Here is a 13,434-nt window from a genome sequence, read left to right as displayed (position 1 = left end):
CTTTTTATGTATTTTTGCACCGTCTTAAATCTCTATTTGAAATTTGACTTTTTGTCTTTGAATGCAATCTTTATTGATAACTTGTAGGATGGGTCATCAAATAAGCATGGAAGACGTGAACCTACATAGATTTTTATTAATGAACATGCACCTTTGTTAGACAACACATAAGAGGAGAAGACTATCAAGCGGCCCACGCTTGATTTTATCTTTTGGGATGCAATCTTAGTTGATAATTTGTATGCGAGGTCATTAGATGATCTCAAAAGATGTGAACATATACACACATTTACTAATAAATCCATATGCTTCAAACTATAGAAGAGAATGCTTGGAAGATGAAACAAACACACAAATAGGTGACACAAAGACAAAGCTTGGTGGCCCATCTTTGGCTACTATCATAGATGAAACCAAATTTTTAGAAGATTCCACCCAAGAGATCAATTTAGAGGGATTGACTATGGGAGAGTGGTTGAAGGGACACTCAAAGATCAATTCCACAAACAACTACAAAGATGAGGCGATTCCATCAAACAATCATTTTGCTAACACTAGGAGGGAAATGATTAAAAACACGAGTAATGTTGAAGAGGTTGTGAGCTCTACGGCAAAGTAAAAAGCAATTACGGCATCCATCACTATAGGCCACGGGCTTACAAGAGGATGTAGTTCTTAGATTAGAAATTTGGGTTTTGGCCCCATGTAATAAAATATCATGTCAAAGTTATCATTGAGACAACCATTTCAATGTATTTTGAAATCTCTAATTGTAGTCATCAAGAACTTTCTTCCAAATATATTATGCATGTTCTCTATTTGAACACTTTGAGATACTGCATTGTACTAGCACATACATTAAAAAAATTTCATCAACATACATAAATTTGGATGGATTATCATACACACATGTGAAGAATTTGAGAGTGAATTATAGGAGCTTTTGAGATGTCACCGCTATTTATTGCTTACCTGATGACCCCCCATGGAGTTAAAACAAGGGAGAGGGAATTGTAAAACTTAGCTAAAAGCTTTTCTTTCAAAGTTTGTATCCTAATTACAGATCTTTTAATCCAAAACTTGGAAGAGTTGTAAATATATGCACACGTGGATAAACATGGCTTTGAAAACATTATGAGAGAGCAAGAGAGGAGAGAGGTGGCTTTATGAACAAACTCAAAGCATAACAATGTCATGGTTTGTATAAGCATCAAAGAGTATGCAAAAGGGCCTTTCAAACTTTGGCCCACGATGAGTACTACACAAGCATGTGGGTCATATCCAAAACAATAAAAAAGAGTGCATAGAAGATATGCCACCAAGCTAGGGGTCGTCGTCACCCTAGTAATGATACTGCCATACCACTCTCCAATTGGGAGAGTAGACCCATGTTGCCTCCCCCTATACCTATCTTCATCCTCGCGTTAAATGCCATGCTCTTATTCTTGACATGAATGGTGTATTGCTTCATACGTACAACCATGAAAAGGAGTTATTCTAGCCTCGATAGCATCTTTTTGCATGAAAAGTATGATACTTCATCATAGGGCCTGGTATTGATGTGACATTCTTGTTCCAAAGGATGCAAAGGCATTATTGTGTTGGGTGGTTCGATGGTTCGATGTGTGCATATAGAGCTGCCAGTGTAATCACAACTTGAGATGTGCTTCACCTTGTGTTTTCTTAACTTGGAGTTGGTGATCTCCAAATTGATGGGTCAAGCCTATTGTAACTCATCCCATTTCAATTTTTAAGGTGGGAATCCAGTTTTCTTCAAGAACTTGTGGTAATTTTTGGAGAAATACCCTTTCTACAATGACACACACCATACTTCTTGATGGTAGCTTTAAGAGGTGATGGAAATCTAAAACAAACATTCAACATAGTTTCAAATATGGCATCATTCCCTGCACATATAAAGTGCAATTTCTTGATTAGACATGTAGCACCATGGTTATGCAATGATTGTCATCAGAGTATCAGTTCTAGTTTGCTTTTAGACTCGATTTTAGGGCTTGGGGAGATCGGACAGCTTGCTAGTTGCAAAAAAATTTATTGTACATCCAAGAGGGATGACAACCCCCCAATAGTGGAGATGGTTACTTCTGGGAACCACATCAACTGTGTGACTCCACTGGGGGTGATAGCTTATAACTAAATGATATTATCTATGTAATTATTCAAGGCCTACAAAATGTATTGTAACCCCATTCAATAATATCTTCATGTATGAAGTGCATTTATTAGGCCCTCGGATCATGTTTTTTGTGAATAAAATCATGAAGTGTAATTACTCAGCCATTGGTGCATGTACCACTTCTGAACAAGTTGATCTGTACTTGTTAAGAAGTGGTACACGAAAAGTTGATCTGCCAAGAAGTGGTACATGACAAGTTGATCTAGAGAACAACTTGTCATCTACCACTTCTTGACAAGTTGACTTGTATGTTATTCTACTTGTGCTGACTAGTTGGTAGCTAATCTTTAATGCTCTATGATTGCTTGGTAGTGCTTTGTGAAAGTTATGTGAGTGCTTTGTAACTATTTTGTGATTGTTATGATGCTGCTTGGTATTGCTTTGTGACTACTTTGTAGTGCTTTATGATTGTTATGTGTGCTTTGTGACTACTTGGTAGTGCTTTGTGAAAGCTATGTAAGTGCTTTGTGATTGTTATGAGACTGCTTGATACTTCTTTGTGACTACTTGGTAGTGCTTTGTGACTATTATGTGAGTGCTTTGTGACTATTATGTTAGTGCTTTGTGACTGTTATGTGAGTGCTTTGGGACTATTATGTGAGTGCTTTGTGACTGTTATGTGAGTGCTTTGTGTGACTGTAATGTGATTGGTTTGCAATGGTTTGTTACTACCATGTTGCTCATTTTTGTGACTAATTTAATATACTTGTTAATACATATGGCAACAAAAAACATCATTAAAGACAAAAGATTTCCTTCATAGCCATGCGGCTACTGTATTTTCATGTACAAAATTCACCAATGCAAATCCACAAACACTCAAACCACTCCCTTCCAAATCCACAGATAGTTTATATACTGGCACACAAACAACCAAACCCCTTGTGCAACATATGGCAAAAAAGGGACAATTTGAAATGAAAGCAAGGTAGAGAAATAAATTTATTGAAATGTAGTTTAAAGATCACAAGGAATGCTTATTGTAGAATGCCTTGTATACTGCAGGTGAAAGCAAGTACAAATTGCTATCTCCCTCAACGGCTTCTAGTGGAAATTTGATTGGAGTATAGTATGACCTCAAGTTGATCATCAAGAAGATTATAGCGAGGGTCACCTTGATGGCCATAGAAGAAAGCCTTCACAACATAGGATCTTGCTATAATTACATTTCCCAACCATCCTTCGCAGACTTTTGGCTCCTCTCTTTAGCTTTTGTACACTTCAAAATGTAGAGTTCTACACTATCTGCATTATCTATCTCTGCATTCATTGCGAAGTTGTCCCTACACAAAGATCATTTTTGCATCATGATGTCATGCATACATAGGGTTATCTCACAAGGAGCTCCTCATCACTATTTAAATCATCTACTGGCAATTTGATAACCATACCTTATCTAGAAGGTTGATAAGCTCGTCAAGGTCCTTGGGTGGGTACTGGCTATTTAAAAGCCACACAGCCTCATCAACTTCACATTGCTCCATTCTTGTCTCCCACCCTCATCTCCACAACCTTCGTTGACTTCACATTGGTCTACCCTCTTCTCTACCACCCTCATCGACTTCACATAGCTTCACCATCATCTCCCATCCTCATCAACTTCACAGTGCTCCACCCTCATCTCCCACCATCGTCTCCTTCTCCATCAGCTCCCACCCTCATCTCCACCACCTTTGCCGACTTCACATTGGTCTACCCTTGTCTCTATCACCTTCGTCAACTTCACACAGCTCCATCCTCATCTCCGAGCCTCATGGCCTTCACATAGCTCCACCCTCATCTCCCACCCTTGTCTCCTACTGCATCGTCTCCACCCTCATCTCCACCACCTTTGTTGAATTCACAGTGCTCTACCCTTCACACAACTCCACCCTCGTCTCCTACTCCCCCCTCCTTCTGCTCCACCATTGTCTCCACCCTCTGGCTACATCCCACCTTCAATTTATTCCGTTCTAAAGCAGTGGTAGTTATCTCCCACGATTGTAGAGTGGTTGAGATTTTAATGGACCTTAAATCGATGGGAAATCTGCTTGATTCAATCCACCTAAGAACTACATTTGAGTCCTACACCGATGATGTTTATTTGTGGATTCTATATGGGGCACATAGGTAAGTTGATCAAGCCATAGAAATGAGCTTGCGGGAGTTTTTGCAACATCAAGCATAGCTGAAATGAGGTGAAGGTCGTTTTTAGAAAAGTTAGGTAGCTCACCAGTTGAGCAAAGTGTCAAGTGAGAATTTTTGGGTACCTAGCTGAGCTAAGATTTCTTGTGTGAACAAAACACCTTTTTGTAATATATTTTGTATATAAGCTGAGATTTTTGTAACAACTTTTTGTATATAAGAAGCTGATCTTTCTTTTTAATAGGAAATTTGATTTAAAGTTCTTCAGGGGGACATATAAGCTGAGCTTTCATTTGTAACACCTTTTTGCATATATACCACTAGAGAGTTTAATGGAAATTCAATTAATTAGATCCCTCCCCTTCACGAATCAATGAGGTCAAACTAGTTATGACAACTAGATTGAATTAGCCTAAGTGCATGCAAAAAATTAAGTTTGTCCTATCGCTTTCCCTAAAAATCTACTTGGGCCTAAAATTTTGGGTCCTTTTAGCTCCTTCTAAAACTTGCCTCCCTGCACTCCTTGCTCTCCCTTTCTTACATACTTTCTCCTTTTCATGAAAAGCTCTTTGCCCAATGCTCACTGGAGTTCACTATTTTTCTTCTTAGAGAAAGGTTCTCTAGTGCAATTGCTTTGACATCCTCTATATCCATTTTGCTACTCTTGCAGTAAACACTCCAGACCCACTGCAATGGGATCTATTTCTTAACTTTAAGCATTTAGATGGTTCAAGACTGCAATTCCCATTGCAAAAGATAGTCTATAGCATTTGATTGGATCTCCTTGTCCATCGTAAGTCTAGCATTTTGGTTGTAACAAAGCTTCAAACTTCTCCACCCCTGTGCAGGCAAAATGGAGGATCCAAACTGGTGGGTGCTCAATCCTACCCCATTGATGTCCCCTTTATGGGGCTACAAGATCAAAATGGTCAACTCCAAGGGCATGGGGTAGGAATCCAGAATCTCCAAATAGTTCCAATATCCCAACCATCAAAACTCTCACGGTAATGGCCTCCCAAGATGCATGTGAAGGCTCATGACTCATCGACATGACCGCGCTCCCCAAAACTGTGGGAAGAGGAGGCTGAGTCTTGGTTGCCTAGGGTGTTGACTTACTACTAAGGAGAGGTCAACAGAGGAGTCTTTGCCTTACATGCGCTCACATAAGTTGGGTTAGCTGCTACAGCGCCTGGTGAGCTGCTCAAGGAAGAGGCTGCAACTAACGGAGCAGTAGAGGAGGGGGGTGGAGGGGAAGGGCAGGTAGAGATTTGCCTTAGATGGACTCCGCTGTAGCTTGATCTTCAAGAAGAACTCGTCTATTCATTGGTACCATGCCTTCGAGGACTGTTTCAACCCATACAATGCCTTCTTCAGCTTGCATACCTTGGATGTGGACCCTGGTACTTGAAAGCCTAGTGGTTGATTCACATATACCTCCTCCTCTAGGCTTCTATTCAAGAATCCAAACTTCATGTCCATCTAAAAGATAGGCCATCCATGATGGGAAGCCAAAGGAACAACCATGCATATCTTCACCATCCTAGCTATGGGGATGAAGATCTCATAAAAATCAAGTCCCTCTCATTGTGCATAATCTTTCACCACCATTCGTGCTTTGTACTTGTCCAAGCTCCCATCAGATTTGAACTTCAGTTTATACACCCATTTGGTACCTTTTGCTTGGCCGGCTTATCCACCAAATCCTAGGTGTTTTTCTTCAGAATGGCATCCATTTCTGCTTGCATAGCATCCTGCCATTCCAAAATACCCCTTGCTTCCTCAAAGGATCTGGGCTCCTCAAGCTGAGCCACCATTGCATAGTTCACGAAGGGAGCCTTCACATTGCGTTGAGACTGCCGTGCTCCGTAAAACTACTTTGGGGAATGTTCGTGACCCGTGAATCTTCAAATACCATCAAGTTAGCTTCTCCTCTACTGGAGGTTCCTTTGCTGGGACAAGGGGGATGGGGAGTGATACCCAGAAGACATACCATGGATCTGAGGTGGCATCAGCATGTCGTAGATTTTGGAGGCACCATCTAGAGTAGTAGTAGTAGGGTCTCTGAAGAGGGCATCCACGACAACATTGTAGCCTTCCAATATCAGCCTAAGAGCCTTGCATAAGGGCCTATTTATAGGCTAGGCCAAGTTGTCCTGGTCAGGACCAGATAGCCCACCCAAGAGCATGGATCTGGGCACCCCATAGGTCGAGTATGCAAGCAGGGAGTTGACCCCCTATTGGTCAGTTTTGTGAGGTCTATATAAATCCCTCTTCACTCCCCCATTCTCCCATCCACTAGACTGAAGCCTCTACACATAGGCAGCATGCTTTTGAGGGATGAGATCATTGAGGATACTCAGTAGTTTGGGACAGTATCCTTGCTGGCTATTTGGTGCTCATCTTGAGCTTGTGTATCCCACATGCTCTAGATGAATGTACTCTTGAGTTTTGCCTATCTCTCTCATGTGTTGTTCTAGTGAGGATTCATAGTATCTGTGTGATCATCTATCAAGTGTTTTATGAGTGTACTTGGAGTTGAAGGTTGAAGTGAGGTGTGATGGATTCTATCTTCCGATTTTCAACAGTTTTGTAAATGATTATGTAAGTCTAACCATGAGGTTATATGTTGCACTCTGATGGAGATGAAGACTTGCTACTTCAAGTTGAGTGCTAAGATGAATACATAGGAGTTTGTATGGAAATATGCATTGCAATTATTAAGCTCATTATTAGTAGTGACTTATTCATGTAATCCAATATGATTTCATTTACCATCATGTTTATCTTGTGAATTTTGTTATCTTTTTTAAAACAAAATTAAACATGTTGTTTCTATAAAATTATTTATTATCTTACTATTCAATTTTGGTGACAATTATTGTACTTGAAAGAGCTTAACATCATTGTTGGCAAAGAATCAATTGCCATGAAGCTGATGGGAGAACATGATATTGACATTATGTATGGCAATATCATGAGCTATTTGAAGAGTATAAAGAAGAAACACAAGCTATATGTTGACTTGGGTCTTCTTCAAGATGACAAGGATGTGCTTGATGTCTTGGTTGATTGGGGAATATAGAATAATAAGGTCCACTTCAAGAGAGAAGAGAGTCTCATTCTAACCCAAGATGCTATAACTCTTCTTTGACATGAGAGGATGTGTTGATATACTATGCAAACATTCGAGCTTGGTAGTTTCGGAAGAACTTTTACTTTGCAATGCTTACAAGCAACTTAAATCTTGGTTTACTACTTGAAATTCTTGTAGCTAAGATTTTGGTTTGCTACTTGGAATGCTTATATCTAAAATTTTGGTTTGCTGCTTGGAATGCTTATATCTAAAATTTTGATTTGCTACTTTGGAATGATATAAGTTATATTTATCTAGTGAAATTTTTAAATCACTAAATGCATTTCAAATGTGTACATGTTAGGTGTTAGGATAAGAAAGAAAACATATGAGAGTATAAGAGAATAGTTGAATATATTGAGACTAGTGAAATGCAAGTAAACTAGAACTCTTTGCTATTGTATAAAAGAACTCTTTTGAACATATTTTAGGTTTTATTATGAATATATTTTGGATTAATGATAAAGTGTTAAAATTTGAAGTGTAAAAATGGTATTTCAAAACTAATTTTACTATTACATACACATGAAATTGTCTAATAAGTAAAAAACGCTATAATTAAAATAAGTGTTTTAACATACAACAAAATTTAACACTTTTGTTCTATAACCTGATGTTTTTTAGTGTGTGAATATTAGGATTTTGTACATTGTAAAAAATTTCTTACATGGTAATGACGTGTTAATGTGATGCTTTTTAATATGTGTGGAAATTGTTACATGTTTGAATGCTTGGTTGTTTTGTACTTCATAAATATTTTCTACCTCATTTTTTAGGTATGTGTGAATGATATGTTTTTAATGAAGTGTAAAAAACTTTTCATTTAGTAGGTGTGAAATTTTCATATGTGTGGACACTTGGATCTTATGTAATTTGTAAAGAGTTCTTATATCGCATATTTTAATATGTGAGAATGCTATGCTTTTAAAACCTTTAATTAGTGGTTTTAATATGTGAGAATGCTAGGTTTTTATTACCTTGTAAAAAATTCTTACATGGTAATGCGGTGTTGTATTTGATATATGTGAAAATTTTACATCTATGAATGTTTGACTCTTTTGTACTTTGTAAAGATATAGTGTGATGTTGAGTTTAGGATATATGAAAAGTTTTTATTACCTTGTAAAAGATTCTTACATGGTAATGTGCTACAATATTTGAGATATGTGAAAGTTTTGCATGTATAAATGCTTGACTATTCCATACTTTGTAAAAATACAATATGATATTGAATTTGGAATATATGAAAAATCTACATATATGAATCGCCTTTTTTTTCACACTTTAGAAAGATTTCTAGCTTGTTAATTTGATATTGAATAAATGAAAACTTCATACGTATGGATTTTGTATTAAATATTTTCCATATCCTAATGTTTGTTAAATTTAATATATTTGAAACTTTTATTATATATTAAGTGTAATTCTCAATATGGTAATAAATATCAATATGTTAAAATCTAAAATATATAGATTTATATTATTATGTATAAATATAAGTTCGCATATAGCAATTAATTAAAATGTAAGAAAATTAAGTTTCATACCTTGATGTACCTTTTTCGTACATATTTTTTAAACATTAGACTCTGTCTAAAACTTGTTGTGTATATATCTCTAGCATGTTAACCCCAGACAACTAAAAAAAAGAGGAGGACGCATGGTAGCTTGGATGAGAAGATCCTGCCACGTGTTAGAAAGGAGGACTCTCTTCGTAATTTTTGTGGATTCCATTGAAGGGGAGGCAAAGAGACAAATGGAGGGAGAGAGACACTAGGCTTTGTGCGGAGAGGAGATGGAAGGTCAAAGGACCAAGTTCTCTCCTTTCCTCGCATAAAACTCTTCCTCCATCCCCACCCAGCCATACGTCTTGGCTCCTCCCTAGATCCTGAATTTGTCTACCTCTCGCCTAAGGATCGCCACCACATCCTGCAACCCACACACACCGCCAGGACATTTCTTCATCAGCAATTCGTAGTTTGAGCGATGAGGGTCCACCGAGGGCAATGGATAGATCAATCCAATTAGGAGGAATCTGAGGGTATCATGAAATTCTTCATCCGTGGGAAAACTGTTCGCTGATGGAAATAGCTACATCAGTGGATAGTAAGGATAGAGACGAATGAGGGAGGCAAAGGATGTGGAGTAAGGAAGCATTCAGAGGAGGGCCAAAGCTAAGAAAGAAGATGAGTACATCGCCATGCTTATAGTCTTCCCAGGTGATGGTCTCTCTATATATATACATGCATGCACAGCAGGGTAGTTCCAAAAACACAGTTGTAATGGGTCTCATGAGAGACGTTGTCCGTGGAGACCATTTTGGTGGAGAAAACAAGAAACCGAGGAGCAGTTGCTGTACAATTAAAGGTCAACCGAGGAGCAGGAGTTGGTTGCTGTAGAAGGTTAGGATGTAGGACTAGCGATGGACACAAGTATATGAGTCCTGTGCTTCAAAATCAATAATGAAATGTTCACAACCCTTTGGCCTGCATCGTAGCCTTTGAAAACCTTTTACCCACGTTTCAAAACAGTTTAAATTTTTAATTGGACAACAACATACATGCAAACTCGACTAAAGGATAAGGCCACTCATGCTCTAATCATAACAATGTTCTGAATATGCAACCTCCTTTCACAAATAGTTGAAATCATGATAAGGACACCCATGCCCTTATTTCTCAGTTTGAATAAGTGGATTCATCCATTGCACTGAGGATTGATCTATTACGGTGAAGTCCCATTTGAGTTTTTCTTTGACATGCGTGCCTTGGATGATGATGTAATTTAAGACAGCTCTATGGGCTTCTGGACCATTATTGGTGGAGGCGTTTTGAGGGGAGCTAAATATTGTCTCCATTACAATAGATTTTTGGACCGGATGGGTGGTTGAATTAAGCAGAGAGAAGCAAGTCAAACTGCCATGGTGTAGAAGCCTCCCGATTTGTAGGGAACATCGGCCGTTGCAACAACGAACATAGTGACATGCAGGTTCAATCGTTGGCCAATTATGAGAGCGTGATGGATAATCGAAGCTCTACCATACCATCTCCTTTGCTAGAACATTTGAGTTTCTATAGTTCATAAGCACTATTACCACCCTCAACTAGTAGCTGCATGGTTTTCACACCGCTTGCCTCTATGCCAGTGTTCCATGCCAAGCTACCATTCTCCCTAAGTTGCAGATCTCCATCCTTTTGGAGAGTGACGCGAAGAGGGTACGCAAGAAGGGGAAAGTCATGGCCCTGGAGTACAATCATGTTAAGGAAAATACGCAACACACGGCTAATATGGTAAGAATTGAGTGCTACCAGGGCAACTATCACCCAAATGTCCACACAGGACAGACTTTTGTTAGCTATTCTTTGGAATTATATAAATGTTTCTAATGCCTTGACCAAACTATTATGCATCCCCTTAATGTAAGGTTTTGATAAGTAAAATAAGGGTATGCTTGCAAAAAATATGAATGAAGGGGTGTTGAATCTATAAGGAAAGATATATATAAAATAAGCTCTAGAAATGAACAAAATTTTTATCCTATCACACAAAATTTTCCAACTCTAAAGCGATGTGATATACAATAGATCTTCTCATATTTATGACTATCTCCATAGAAATATGGAAACCCTACTATAACAAAAGAATCAAGATTCCAAGTCTAGAGCTATGTGATATGGAGTAGATCTCCCCATATTCCTAGCTATCTCCATAGAAATATGAAATTATGAGCAACCTTTGCTTTCTACAATTGGTTTCATGCAAATAATCATGTTAGTTAGTAAGTTGCAGTGTTTTAGATCAATGGTTGTTTATACACCAATGTCTTTTACATCCACAACAACCCATGTAGCCAATTCTCTTTTCTAGATTGATATGATGCAAATAAATATATTAATAAGCAAGTTGAAGTGTTTAGAATCAATGGTCAATGTCTTTTACATAGCAACAACACATGTATCATGTATCATGTTTTGCCCGGTAGCACAGCGCGGGTTGCCTACTAGTATAAATAAGAGGGCGTCCAGGCGCTCTCCTATCCTATGCATGCCTTGTTACGATAGGCAGCCTAGAGAGAAGTTTCCTTTTTCCACGCTTGGCCCGTAACCTTTGTTGCTGAAGACAGCCAAAACGGGTTTTTACCTTGACATTCCGGGGCTAGGAACCAGAATTTTGCAGATCTCTCCCACCTATGAGCTTCCCCCAACTTCTCCATGGGGACCCAAACACACCAGGAGCAGGCGCAGCAACCATGTCATGGGAATGGATGCAGTCCATGCCCAGAAATGCCAGGACCCCAGCGATACGTGGGCGGTTTGGCTGGCTCCTACATGGGAACCTGTTTGCTACCTCGAAATCTCCAGTGCATGGGGACCTGCTCTGAGGAGGGCGCAGGCCGATGCTATTGTCCAACGCCTGTGTCACGGGTGTATCGATCTCCTGCCGGCCTCGAAAACGCGTATCGTTGAGCCCGCCGTCTCTTTGTCTGCTTGCATCATACAGGCATCACATGAGGTATTTATATCTCATTGTAGATCAAACCTGCATTGTCCGGCGGATTGCAGACGGAACCCAACCCCAGGCTTGTTTCCAATTAGATCCTGAGAAACCATGGCCACGAAGCGGAGTCAGAAGCGGTCTTGTTTTCCCTCTCAAGGTATAATATGCTTGTCCCGAATTAAGCAAAACAACGATGGAAGAGCAACCAAATGAGAATAGTTCGCAACATCTCTTGCATGCCGGATTTGGGTTCATGAGGTTTAGTCACGATCGGGTTACTCATTGCCACCTAATTCTGCTGTTCTGCAGGTCGTCCTCAGAAGGACGGCTTCTGGAAAGGCTGGTAAGCAACCTTCAGTTTCAACTACCTGTCTTACGTGACTTCCTCTTTTTACAAAGCCTTAACTTCTGTTTTATTTTAGCTTGGCAGCCCTCTGTTGCTGCTGTCTGATTGATGAGTGCTGCTGCGACCCGACAGTTCTCATAGTCTCATAGTTGGCAACTAGATCTTCAAGAATGGATGAGACCTCTTCTTGTAAGAATGGATGAGACCTGCACTGTCGATTAATTCAATTTGAAGTGTCAAGAGTAAGTTAGTATGTGTTATGGAGTCGGGGAAATGGAAGCACAATAATATGCTCTATTTTCCACATACCTATAAATGTCTATGGAAGCTGAATAATAAGCTCCTTTTTCCATATATAGGAGTTTTCTTGCTTTTTAATGAAAAGCATAAGCTTTTAGACAAAGTATTCTTTGACATTATACTAGTGGCTGGAGCAAATAAGCACTTGCCAATCTTCCCTTGAAGAAAAAGCGACAATCCCACATCTTAGCTCTTAGTAGCTTTAAACTTTGGCACCTATGGATTTTGATTTTCCTTGCTTATGCCAGAGTATACCTTGAGACTCATCAAATTTATTGTAAAGAGAGAGACTTCATCTTCAAAGGTTATAACTTCTTTTCTAACTCCTCCCTTAGATTTAAACGTTTAGACTAAAGTACACCTAAGTGATATCTCTTGCGTATATTATGCAACCTTCGAGATAAAAGATGGCATTGACACTATAAAGGATAAGATAGTTCTTGGACTCTCACTCTTTGAAAATATACTATGTATGTGATTTCATAGGGAGAAAATTTTATAAACATTAATATGTTGAGTATATAAAGGATGCTTCAATTGGGGCCTTTTAACTATATATACATAATGGTGTGATCAACATAAAGGAGAGTAAGTGTATACATGTGTTGACCATGTGCTAGACTATTTTAAGAGGGAGCTTTTATCTTGTATAAAGTGATTTTAATTATATACACATCACTTCTTCTAGATTGTTTGAGAGTACAAACAACAACATGATATACAGGCATCTAGGGAATAGGTCCCCCAAATTGAAAAGAATTCGAAAATGTATCAAGAATAATATGTGCATATACTTGAACACTATTGAATAAAAACATATATCTATGGCCAAAATAA

This window comes from Dipteris shenzhenensis, chromosome 3 (genome assembly GCF_047967505.1).
Source record: "Dipteris shenzhenensis isolate YYH24624 ecotype China chromosome 3, Dip_SZ_1.0, whole genome shotgun sequence".
In the NCBI taxonomy this organism is placed as follows: domain Eukaryota; kingdom Viridiplantae; phylum Streptophyta; class Polypodiopsida; order Gleicheniales; family Dipteridaceae; genus Dipteris; species Dipteris shenzhenensis.
Note: the sequence above shows the minus strand (reverse complement) of the source record.